This window comes from Notechis scutatus, chromosome Z (genome assembly GCF_049901735.1).
Source record: "Notechis scutatus isolate UNSWTSFEM ecotype Mainland chromosome Z, rNotScu1.2, whole genome shotgun sequence".
Classification (NCBI taxonomy): domain Eukaryota; kingdom Metazoa; phylum Chordata; class Lepidosauria; order Squamata; family Elapidae; genus Notechis; species Notechis scutatus.
Window position 1 is genome coordinate 39059200 of NC_142025.1, and position 12754 is coordinate 39071953.

Below are 12754 nucleotides of genomic sequence, written 5' to 3' on the forward strand. Positions count from 1 at the left end.
TTGTGACTCCGGGTTTGGAATCTGCTCCTGTGGCAGATATGAGTTCGAGCGACGAGGATATGGCAGCAAAATATGAGCTGGCATTGCTTAGTGACTTGGATAGTACCCAGGATGAGGAGATGGATTTAACAAGAGGAGATAAACCTGATTTAATAGAGTTGTCAGGACCTTCAACCTCCTCTGGTTCTTTATCTGAGCAGCAGCCGGGAATGGCTAACAAGGAAGGCATGCAAGAGTTTTCCAGTGGAGATGACAACTTGGAGAACGTATGGCGTGACGTCAAAAATAGAAGGAGGCTGAGACGCCAATCTCAATTAGGAAGGAGGCGTTGAGCCAGTAACTAATTAGGGAAATTAACATGCTCCATAAGTGGATAAAAGGACACGGCTGGGCTGGTGGAATTCGCCAGAAGCAAAGTGACTAAATGGGAGTGAAGACATGCAGTAAACTCTCTGAGGCTTGTGAATTACTGCCACGCCAGGATTGCCGGACAGAGTGTGGATTTATTGCTGTGTTTTGGAATTACTTCAGCCGTTCTCTTGTGGGGGTTTGTTTTTGATTTGAGTTAATTCTGAAACGGCTGAATTTTGTTTTGCTCACCTGAAATTAAAGGGGAGACATAACATGGATCCATGTTTGTTTGTAATCAATAAAGATAATAGATGGGTTTTGTTACAGATTCATAGAAATATTGACTTTGGTACATCTGTGAGAAATTATAACATGGGCTTAGCTTTCTTGTTTAACTGCGATAAGAGCTGTTTAATGCCTTGTGAATGCTAGTTGCCTTATGAATTATAGAGATAAAGGAAAGGAAGGACTAAAAATAATTGGACCCACATTTTGAAATAAAGTATAAGATAGAGCAATTGGATAAACTAGATTCACAACTTCAATTAATTTTACCACTGGCATACAGTATGTAGTAAGAATTAGACAGCTATATGGCTATCCTCTTGCTACCTTCTGAACTGTAAATCTATAATTTGATATGCAAAGTATTTCTCTATTAATACTTCTTTCTGTACATCTCTAAGTGGTTTTCAATAATGATAAAACAGTCCTTCAATTAAACAATGATAATTGCCACACCTAGGTAGAAGTTTGTAGCTAAAGTCAGGCAATTGAAATTGTTCAAAATGTTTTGGCCTCAAGATGTTCAAAACTCAGTATGTCTGCTTTAAGTGTTCCAAATATAGCATAAGATATTATTAGTTCTAGAAGCATCATATTAAATATTCTGAGCACTGTGATTGGACTGATTTGGGTTTTTTAAAATGATGGTATTGTTTTGTTTCTAATCATTTTCCAATTTAGCCAGTAGGGTTCTGCATAGGATTCAAAAATCCAGACAATCATAAGATGGTAGCAAGAAGTTTGGAAAAAAATTGTCCAGTCGGAAAAAATGCTGCTGCTTGAACAAATCTCTCTCATTCTCTCTCTCTTTCTCTTTCTCTCCTTCCTTCCCTCCCTCCCTCCTCCCTTTCCCTCCCCCATCTTTTTCAGGCTTATAGCAAAAGAACGAAATTCAGACTGTTGCAACAAATAGGAAAGAATTATAGGGTTTGTATGATATATGAGTGTAGTGGCAATGCATCAAAGCATTGTTGTTAGGAAGAGTTAGTGACATTTAATTTCTCCTTCATATTAAGAAAAGACTAGAAGTTTAGGATTCTTGCTTGCTGAACAAGGAATGGAAGTAGAATCTTCATAACTTCAAAGGTTTTCCTACTGTGAAAGTTTCAGACTTTCAATTCCCATCTCAGACTCATATGCCATTCATCAAGGTAAGGTCTTGTAGTCTCCTGACCATAACAGGACCATGAAGTCATGATGTCAGGTTTTGATTTAAAAAAAACAACACCTATGGAATCTGTTGGGATCTTCTGCATAGAATCTAGTTTTAGGTGCTGTGAAAACTGGTCACCCTTGGGGTATCTCTGCTGTAATTATTAAGGAGTTCCTGGTACTTTATAAGAGATGTGGGTGTTACTGGATACACATGCTTTTTATGTTATGCTTTAATTGTTTTTTGAAGTTAATAATGTAACTTAAAATCATTTTATTTGTTGGTGCATTCATTGTTTCTGGATCCAAAAGAACCAATTGCCTGAGCACATATGATAAGCACTAGTCTCCTGTCACTTGGCAAAACATTGAGCAACTTCTTCTAAATCATTCCTAAAACATGCATAACCTAATTAGTCATTAAATTAATCAGGACCACCCATGACACAGATGACAGCGGTTGATATTTGATGTTGTTGAAAGGGCAGTTGAAAAGAAAAACAGTGGTTACATGATCATCAGCATGCTTTAAAAAAAGTGAAAGAAAAAGAGAGAAAATCCATAAAAATGGATTACATATGTAGTTTTAAGCTTTTATTTTACAAGCAGGCAATGGAAAAACATGTGAATATATTAACATATTTCATACCGAAGTATTGCTGATATTGCATACCTAATATTGCTTAGGTACTGTAATTGTAAATATAATTAATATGATGTTGTATATTTGCTTTGCATGCTATTCTATCTTGTTAATACCAAACTTCAGAATATATTTTAAATATAAATATAAAATATAAATGCTCTCTGCTGGTTTGGGTTATGCTGAGTTTTAACATGCATCCAGTGCATATTCTTGTATCTTATAGTAAGTGTATTATGCCTGCAGTTGAGAATTCAGAAGCTTTTCTTTGTTGAAGCTAGCAGTCTTAGACACAACTTTTAGTTTTAAAAAGTTGAGTTTTTATTGTTCAGCTTACTAATTAATTGACTAGAAATATGATTAGAAAAACCAGAAACATTAATAAAATCTAATGAAAGTGATGTGATAATTGAATGTAATATTAAACATTAGGTTTCAGCTTGTTCTCTAATCTGTGAAATCTATTGTTAAATAGAATATATATTTAAATTGAAAAATGTATTTTTAAATAATAATTTTTAAAAGAATACTTCAGTGGGTCTTAATAGTAATTTAGTCACTGTCAAAAATGCAATATAATTTGTCTGACATGATCTGTTTTAGACAAACTCATGTTGGCTTCTAGTTATAACTTTGCTTGCCTCTTAAGTGTTTGCAGATACATTGCTTGATCATCTTTTGTAGGAATTTTGTATGAAATCACCTAGAAATTCAATGAGAACTTTGATATCAAAGACAAATTAACACTATTTTGGTATCTAAATAGGGATCTAGATGGAAGTTTTCTATTCAGCAAGGCAAAAGTGCTTTGGAATGGGAGGAGCTACATAAAATACACATGGCAGCGAAATGCCAAAATGAACAACACAGAGAGCCAGAATAAACTGGCAAACAATTATCATTATTAAACATTTATAAGAAATAATAACGCTAGTAAATTGGAATTCTAATCAGGTATCTGCATCATTATCATAATCAGGTCACTGCATCATTCCAAAATTACTAGTCGGAATTAGAAAGGGTGTTATGACGTTGAAAAATGACATTTAGCATGAAACTGAACTACCTACATTATCAATTCAAAAGCTGATTGCTTACACCAATAAAGACAATAAGAAATAATTACAATAAGAAAGACCATAAGTGTACAGCATCACCAGTTAGTGGCCAGAACATTAGAATGAGCAATTCATTCTGATATTGATTATCAATGAAAGCCATTGTAGCATCATGAGCAAGCCAAGAGATTGTTTGCTCCACCAATTGATGACCAACATTGTGATAGACAACTTCCTGATTCATGAGGTAATCTAAAGGTACAGCTGTATTAATGCAGACTAAAACAACTAACACATTGACATAAAATAGCAGCTGCTGAAGAAAGATAAGAATTCTAGTACTATACTATCAAATACTACCAGAGGAGACCTGCTTTTGTGCGCAATGGCCTCCTGCAACTCTCTGCCAGTGAAAATGGAACCCGGGAGGGCTGCAGGAGCCTGTTGGGGTAAAAAACGGAGTCTCAATGAGTGATGTCGAGCTGTCCATGCCCACCTTGGCCACCCTCCCCACCAGTGGTAAAACACAACCCTGATGCAACCCTCAATGAAATTGGGTTTGAAAGCCCTGCTCTAAACTATATCTGAGTGCAATTAAAAGTAAACCTTAGATCAGGATCTAGGCTATTAAGAAGGCTGATCTTGGAGTAACAACTCACTTTAGGAAAGTTCTATTTCATTTAACTGGGATTTGACCAAAAATAAAAGTTGAGCCAGTGCATAGCTGCTGTGATTGGCTCATATCACTGAAAGAGAGCTGCATCCTATCTTCAGAAGCAGATTTATTTGTTTGATGGCATCTTTTTCAAAGGATTTTTCAACAGATTGATCAAGAGAAAGTTCCCTTTATTTGCCCAGCCCTAATAGTTTAGTCTTTGTTGTTGTTTTAAGTGATACACTAAAGTGATCTTCAAAATCATAGTTAATGCAGGACATAAGAATATTCTTCAGTACTTTAATTTAATTTTTTTTATTTATTTATCAAAGTTCTAGACCACCCATCTTACCTAAGTAACTCTTGGAAGGTTACAAAGAACATCATAAAATAATATAAAAATGTGACTAAAAAGCAGAGTTAAAACAGGATCAAAATGTGTTAAAATTTACAAGTTAAAAGTAAAACAAAACATCAGAGTTTAACAGATAATATGGCTAAAAGGTTTACAAGGCAGACAGAACACCTTCAAGTCACCAATCATCTGCAGGGTTGCATAGCTGTTTTAGATTCCAATATATATTGGTAGAATCAGATCTTTACACACTTCTGGAAGGCTAGATAGTGGGGACTCTGGGGCAAGATGGGGCAATGACAGAGAAGGCCTTCTTCCTAGACCTTACTAGTCAAAGTTCTTTAATAATTGACAGGATGTGCAGTATGCTGTCTGTACTATCGCCAGAACAAAGTAGACTCGAGACCGGAGTTGAGTTCAGCTCTTTATTTAACTGTCAGTAACTTCAACTAAAGTCGAGCCGCGGCAGCCCTTTTTATAGCGGCTGCTCGCGGCTCGCAACCAATGGCATTTATTTAAAACTCCCGCCGCTTAGGCAGCCAATCAGAACTGTTGTTATCTACCAATCGCTAGGTGGCAGTATCTGTCCAATAGGAATGCAGTATAATGAGTATGCAAAACAAGTACACAACACCCCTCCCCTCTTGGTTTGATCCAATGTTACATGATGTAGTCGCGTAAATAGGCGGGGCTTTTGTGGGTCCTAGTTGACCTGCGCAGTTCAGTCTCTGCGTTGACCTTGGTCGGTTCGGACAGGCTCGCCGTCTCTCCTGTTCTTCTCTCTGGAACCTCCTGGAAGGGTGAGTCAGCCATGCCACTCCCGCCGTTCTTTGTTGGTTTGGTTGAGCGGGTGTTGTTGCTCCCTTCTGGCATGCTCAGGCAGGTCGAGTCGGCTCGGCTGCTTCTTCCCTGGTTCTCCTCCAGCTCTCTTCTTTCGAATTCGCCAAATGGTAAGTAGTTTTTATTTCTTTTTGGGTTTTCAGATTCTGGTTGGTGGTTTGTTAATGGAGGGTTTTCCTTTCCTTTATTATTTAAGGGTTCCCCCCCTCTCTGGTTTTATTATTATTGTCTATTGGGTTTTGTGGATGTGTTTGCTCCATGTTCCGGGGTGTGTCAGTGTTGCGTTCAATGTGTCGAGACCGTAGTTGGTCGATGTGTCTTTTCCACATTCTGCCATCGGTTGTCTCTAGCCGGTACGATCGGGGGCCTGTGATTTGTGTTATCGTGGCTGGTAACCACAACGGGTCTCCGGTAAGATTTTTCGCGTATACCAGGTCACCTGGTATGAACATGCGGTACTTACTGGAGGAGTCTGGTGGCTTCTCGGGGTTGTAGGTGGGGTGTAGTCTGTCCAGATATGTGCGCAATTTTCTGCCCATTAAAAGTTCAGCTGGGCTCTTGTTTGTTGATGTGCATGGCTTATATGTTGAATGGTGAGCATGGTATTGATGCATGTCGCCTCCTTCAAGTTTTTCTAATGCTTCTTTTGTGTATCGAACCATGCGTTCCGCCCTTCCGTTCACCGCCGGATGAGCTGGCGCTGTCAGAGCATGTCATATGCCTTGCTCTGTGAGGAATTGTTCAAAAGCTAAAGCTGTGAACTGTGGGCCATTGTCCGATACTACTACATCTGGTAGACCATGAGTGGTGAAGAGTTTCTTTAGTTGTTTAGTGATGGCTTCAGTCATTGTTGAACTCATGATGATGACCTCTAACCAGTTCGAGTAGGCATCGACGATGATTAAAAATGTATATCCCTTTGTGGGTCCGGCGAAGTCTATGTGGATCCTTGACCAGGGGCCTCTGGGTGTCTCCCAGTCAAGGACCGGTGCTAAAGGGGGGGTAGGTCTGGACGACTGGCATTTATTACATGTTCTTACCCAGGTTTCGATGTCTTTGTCTATTCCTGGCCACCAGACGTAGCTTCTGGCCAGGGACTTCATTTTTACCATGCCCGGGTGTCCCTCATGTAACATGTTCAGTACATCTTCTTGTAATTTTCATGGAACAACAACCCTATCCCCCCACAAGATGCATCCTTTTTCAATTGACAGCTCAGTTTGGCGGGTTTTGAACGGTTTAAAATCTCGTTTTTGTCATTTTCTGGCCAGCCCCTCCCCACCCAGTTCAGGAGTCAGGCCATTAGTGCATCTTTTGTGGTTTCTCTTGCGATGTCCGATGCGGTGATGGGCAGGTTCGATATTGTTTCAATTTGCAGGTGCATGTGGTGGGAGCTGGGTCGTCGTCATGGTCTGGTAGGGGTGAGTGGCTCAATGCATCAGTGTGGGGTATGGCTTTTCCTGGCCGATAGACGAGCTTGTAATTGTAGGCTGCAAGAAATTCCGACCATCTTGTCATCCTTGGAGACAGGATGTTGGGAGTGGCCTTGTCTCCTGCCAGGATTCCTAGCAGTGGTTTGTGGTCGGTAATCAAAGAAAATGTCCTACCATAAAGATATTCGTGAAAACGTTTTACCCCCGAGATAGCAGCCAAGGCTTCTCTATCCAGTTGGCTGTAGTTTCTTTCAGCTTTGGATAGCGTTTTGGAATAAAAGGCGATCGGTGCCTCTCTGCCATCAGGTAGTGTATTGTGCCTATGCTGAATGGTGAAGCGTCGCAGGTGACAGTCAGTGGTAGTGTGTCGCTGTATTGATTAATACAGATTTGGATATAATTAAGTCCTTAATTCTTTGGAATGCAGCTTCTTCTTGTCGGCCCCATTTCCAGATGGCTTTTTTATCGAGTAGTCTATGCAGTGGTTCCGCTATTGTTGCCGTCTGCGGCAAAAAGACATAATAAAAATTAATGAGTCCCAAGAATGCCTGCAAGTCCGTTTTATTTTTGGGTCTGGGTGCTTCTTTTATCGCTCGTATATTTTTTTTCGGTGGGGTGGATTCCTGCTTCATCAATAAGATATCCTAGGAACTCGACCTGATTTGTGGCAAGTTGGCATTTTTCTTTTTTGAGCTTGAGTCCTGCTTCTCTAAACTTTTGCAAGACTGCCCTTAGCTGGTCCTTTAGTTGTTTTTTTATTTCCGGCGGATATCAATACATCATCAAAATAGGGAACCTCCCCTTTTAGTCCATGGAGGAGGCATTCCACCAGGTTTTGGAAAATGCCGGGGGCCACGCTGACACCAAATTGCAATCTGTTGCATTTAAAAGCCCCCCTATGTGTTACAATAGTTTGTGCCTCTGCCGCTTCGGAATCAACCGGCAATTGTTGATATGCTCTGCGCGAGATCGAGCTTTGCAAAACTTTTCCTCCCCCAACGAGTGCAAGAGGTGCTGGACTACTGGAACGGGGTATGCGCTCTGCTGTAATGCGTGGTTCAGGGTGGCCTTATAGTCACCACAGATGTGCACGGACCCATCTGGTTTCATGGGAATCACAATCAGGGTTTCTCATCTTGCATGGTCGATTGGCTCTAGCACCCCTTGTGCGATGAGTTTGTTCAGCTGCTCATCGATTTTTGGCTTTAACGCAAAGGGGATGCACCTGGCCTTTAGCCGGATGGGGGCTATGTTCAGGTTTAGGCTAAATGAGATAGGGGTCCCATGGTACTTGCCCAGCATCCCGTGGAATACGCCTTGGAACTCCTCCATCAGATCTTTTTCCCAGTCTGTCTCAGTGACGCTGTCGTTGATTCCTGTCACTTCGATTCCCAGAGGCGCAAACCATTCTAAACCCAGCAGGCTGGGGCGGTCTCGGTCAACGATGGTCAATGGAAGAATTTCAGTGTGTTTCTTGAAATTTATCTTGAAATGTCCCAATCCAACTACTGGAATCTTGTTTCCTTGATAGTCTTTTAACGTCAGGCTTTGCTCTTTGAGTTCTTTTCATCGTATGTCTGGTATCAAGTTTTTTATTGTGTTCCATGATACCATTGACAGATATGAGCTGGAGTCTACTTCCATTTCGCATGGCTCTCCTTCTATCTTGACATTTATTCGAACGTTCTTAGCATCAGCTGCTCTGGCATTCCCAATAATAATCGTCTGATGTGTTTCTTCCTTCTCGTTGAGTCGCTGACTTCTATTTTCCCAGCTCCAACGACTTCCGGTTGGCTTGTCCTTAGTTCTGGAGGGGGGGGTACTGCCTTGTCTTTTTTGACTATAGGTCTTTTTGTTTTGGCAGACCCTTGCAATGTGCCCCCATTTTTCGCAGTGTCTGCAGATGGTGTCCAGAAAACGGCACTCAAAATGTGGGTGATTCCCTCCGCATCCAGCACACTGAAATTCAGGTTTTCTCCCTCTTCTTTCTCGCTGGTTCCGTTCTGACTGGAGTCTGTTTACCTCTTCGTCTTCTTCCTCAGAGTCGGTTGATGACTCGATGTCTTCATGGTGGGTGGTTGCGGTAGTGTGTTTCTGGGTACCTTCCGCTTTCTTTTCTCTGCTCTGGCTTGGGCTGTTGGCTGTATTCATTTGCTTCATTTTCGCCCCAGATTTTTTTTTGCTGCCTCAGCTGCGGTTGCTTCAGCAATGGCTTCATTTATGGTAATGTTGGGTCGATTAAGCAGTTTGCTCTGCAGGGTAGCGTCTCTCAATCCAAGGACTATGCGATCCCTCATGGCTTCATCCATGTTGAGGAATTGGCATGCTCCTCCAATGTGCCTTAGTGCTGCTACGAAGTCCCCAATACTCTCGTCTTCTCATTGATGCCCGTTTATAAAATTCGTATCTTTGAATGAGGTTTGACACAACAGGCGCGTAATGGGCTCTCAGCATCCGATTCAGGTCCGGCCATGCCATTTGTTTGACATCCTTTGGTTTCGCCAATGCCTTCGCCATCTTAAAGTTGGTCAGACCGCAATGTGTCAGGAATACGGCTCTCTTCCTCTGGTCAGTGATTCCTTGTAGTTCGTTGCTTTCCAGGAACATCAGGAACCTGTCGATATATGATTCCCAGTCTTCTTTGGCTGGGTTGAATGGTGCGGGTGGCGAGTATTGCCAGCCATTTCATTGATTTTTCGGCTTCCATTGCCACGTGCTTACAGTCTTTGTTCCTTCGATCCCACCTTCGTCGCCAGTGTTCTATCACCAGAACAAAGTAGACTCGAGACCGGAGTTGAGTTCAGCTCTTTATTTAACTGTCAGTAACTTCAACTAAAGTCGAGCCGTGGCAGCCCTTTTTATAGTGGCTGCTCGCGGCTTGCAACCAATGGCATTTATTTAAAACTCCCGCTGCTTAGGCGGCCAATCAGAACTGTTGTTATCTACCAATTGCTAGGCGGCAGTATCTGTCCAATAGGAATTCAGTATTACGAGTATGCAAAACAAGTACACAACACTGTCCTTTCTTGACCAGGTAGGACAAGTGATGTAAATGTGACATGTGTATGTAAATGTGTATGGTCATCAGATAACTTGGTTCCATGCCATGAACGGCTTCAAAGATGATACCAATACCTTGAATTGGACCTAGCAAACTAGCACCCAATGAATCTTGAACAGCAGAAGTGTTACACATGCACCCAGAACTCTGGTACTGCTGCATTCTATATCAGTTGTAGCTTTTGGATGATCCTCAAGGCTAGCCCCATGTAAAGCATATTACCACAGTCCATCCAGGAAATGATCAGGGTATGAATGACTGAAAGGGGGGCTTCTCAACCCAGGAAATGATGTTACTGGTGCACACAATTTGAACAAAGGTCTCATAACTACAATTGCCACTTGCTCCTTAAGCAGGAATTGTGAATCTAGGACCAGATTATGCATCAGGTCCATGTGGGGCAGTGCAATCCCTTGCAAGAGTGAAAATGATAAACCCTCAGATGCAAAGGAGGCTCCTACCCACTATTACTTGGTCTTACCAAGGTTCAGTTGAAGTCTATTGCCCACTGTTCAGAACCCACAGCCTCAAAACATTATGATAGGGCATCAGGGGTGGGATTCTATTGGTTCGGACTGGTTTGGTAGAACCGATTATGATTCTCCATAGTTCGGAGAACTGGTAAATCAGGTCTCTGGCTGGCCCCTCCTCTCTCTACCTCAGGGGTGGGCAAACTACGGCCCGGGGGCCACATCCGGCCCGTTGGTCTGTCCAATGCGGCCCGCCCCTGAAAAAAAATCACTGCCATTGGTCTGTCCAATCCGCCCGCCCCTGAAAAAAAATCACTGCCATTGGTCTGTCCAATCCGCCCGCCCCTGAAAAAAATCGCTGGGTGTGGCGTATTGCCCTGTGCCGCGTGGGCCCCAAAGCTGCAAAACAGTGCGGAGCAATCTAGGGGTAGAAAAGAAAAGAAATTTGCAAAGGCCTCGGCTGGGAGTTCGAAATCACCTTCGAGTGTGACCTCTCCGAAGGTGAGTCCCCGCCGATCCCCCTTTTTTTTCCGGGGCTTCCAGGCTTAAACTTTGCAAAGGCAAAGCTTGCAGGCTGGAGCGTCTTCCCGCCGAGGAGCGGGAAAGGTTCCACCCAGCGGGCGGGGCGGGCTGCTTGGAGCCACCTAAAGCTAGGCCGCTGCTGGTGGAGCCTTGCCCTGCCTTGGTGCCCCGTTTCCCGGCTCGGCGGTCCTGCTCGGGCGGCACTTTAAAAGCCTGCTCCCAGCACCCGAGCAACTTCCCAGCAACTTTCAGCTTTGTTTTAACTCGCGGGCGCCAGGCATGATATTCTGCTCTGAAAAAAAAATCGGGGCCGGCCAAAAGAGACCCCCCGCTGCGCGCCCGGGGAATGCCCGCTGCTTTCCCTCGCCAGGGCCGGGCGACGGCGTGTTGCACGGAGGCTGGTCTGTGGCTGGCCCAGCTCCCTTTTCCTGCCGCTCAGCGGCCTCCGCTCGCACCGCCCGGGCTCCACTCAGGTATCCGGCTGGGGCTGTCAGGAGTTGCTACACCGACGCAGCTCCACGCGGCTCCAGTCCTGCGTACCTCGGGAAGGAAAGGCAAAACCAGGAGCCGCTGCTGCCGTTGCAAAGCACCGCCGCGGCTCTTCCTTTTTGCCTTTCCCTTCCCGAGGCAACGCTGGACTGGAGCTGCCATGCGGAGCCGCGCCGGCGATAGCAACTCCTGACTCAGGGGCCTCCGAGGGGAGGGGAAGGAGGAAAAGGGGGATAGGGTGGGGGGCAATTCCCAAAAATCTTGTGCTGACCCGGCCCGTCTGTCAAATTTTAAAAGTCAATGCGGCCCCCGAGCCAAAATGTTTGCCCACCCCTGCTCTACCTGCTTCTCTGCTGCCTGCCCATCAGTACTTATGCATGCGCAACATTGCATGCATGTGCAACACTGCTGCCTGCAGCCTGCTCTTGCATGGCTGCCAGGCCAGCCATTGCTACCTGCCTTCCACTGCAGCCTTGCCTTTACTTATCTCCCTGGGTGAATGAGGTTCTGCAAGCCCTGGTCGCCTTCCCCACAATTGCCTTTTGCTGCCATCACTGGTCACCTTCCCCCCCTCACTTGCCTTTTGCTGCCACTGCCAGTTGCCTCCCCCCTCTTAACTTTTGCAGCTGCCACCGATCACCTTTCCCCCACCACTTGCCTTTCACTAGGAAACATGTGGAGAGGCTCGTATAGGCTCTGGCCAGGTCAGCAGTTGCTTCTCTCACCTGCTGCTGTTGCTGGGAGAGCAAAAGAGTTTCCCAGCACAATGGAAAGCTTCCAAGTCCCCCTACCATTTGAAATAGCTCCGAGGCAAGCAGAGAAGCAGCCAGGTTGAATACTGCTTCTCTGCTTGCCCAGGAGCCATTTCTGATGGGAGAGGGACTTGGAAGCTTTCTGCTGTGCTGAGAAACTCTCTTGGTCTCCCAGCAACAGCAGCAAGTGAGAGAATCAGCTGCTAACCTGGCTGGAGCCTACACGAGCCTCTCCACCCCTTCCTGCTGCTGTTGCTGGGAGAGCAAGAGAGTTTCCCAGCACTGCGGAAAGCTTCCAAGTCTCCTCCCACATTAGAAACGGCTCCTGGGCAACCAGAGAGGCAAGCCAGGTTGAATCCTGCTTCTCTCTGCTTGCCCAGGAGCCATTTCCAATGGGAGGGGGACTTGGAAACTTTCCACTGTGCTGGGAAACTCTATTGCTCACCCAGCAACAGTAGCAGGAGAGGCTCGTATCAGTAAGGTGCCACTTGATCGAGTCTGGGACAGCTGACGGCGGCTGCAGGGAGCAGAGCCTGGAAGCCCCAATGCACCACATGTGCGGTCGCATGGATGGTGAGGGGGACCAGTCCCGGAAGCTCCAATGCCACCAGAATTGCCATTGCCACCTCATTGCTGCTGCATCCCCCACTCTCTGCAGGTATGGTGAGCATGAGCCCTGGGACGGGTG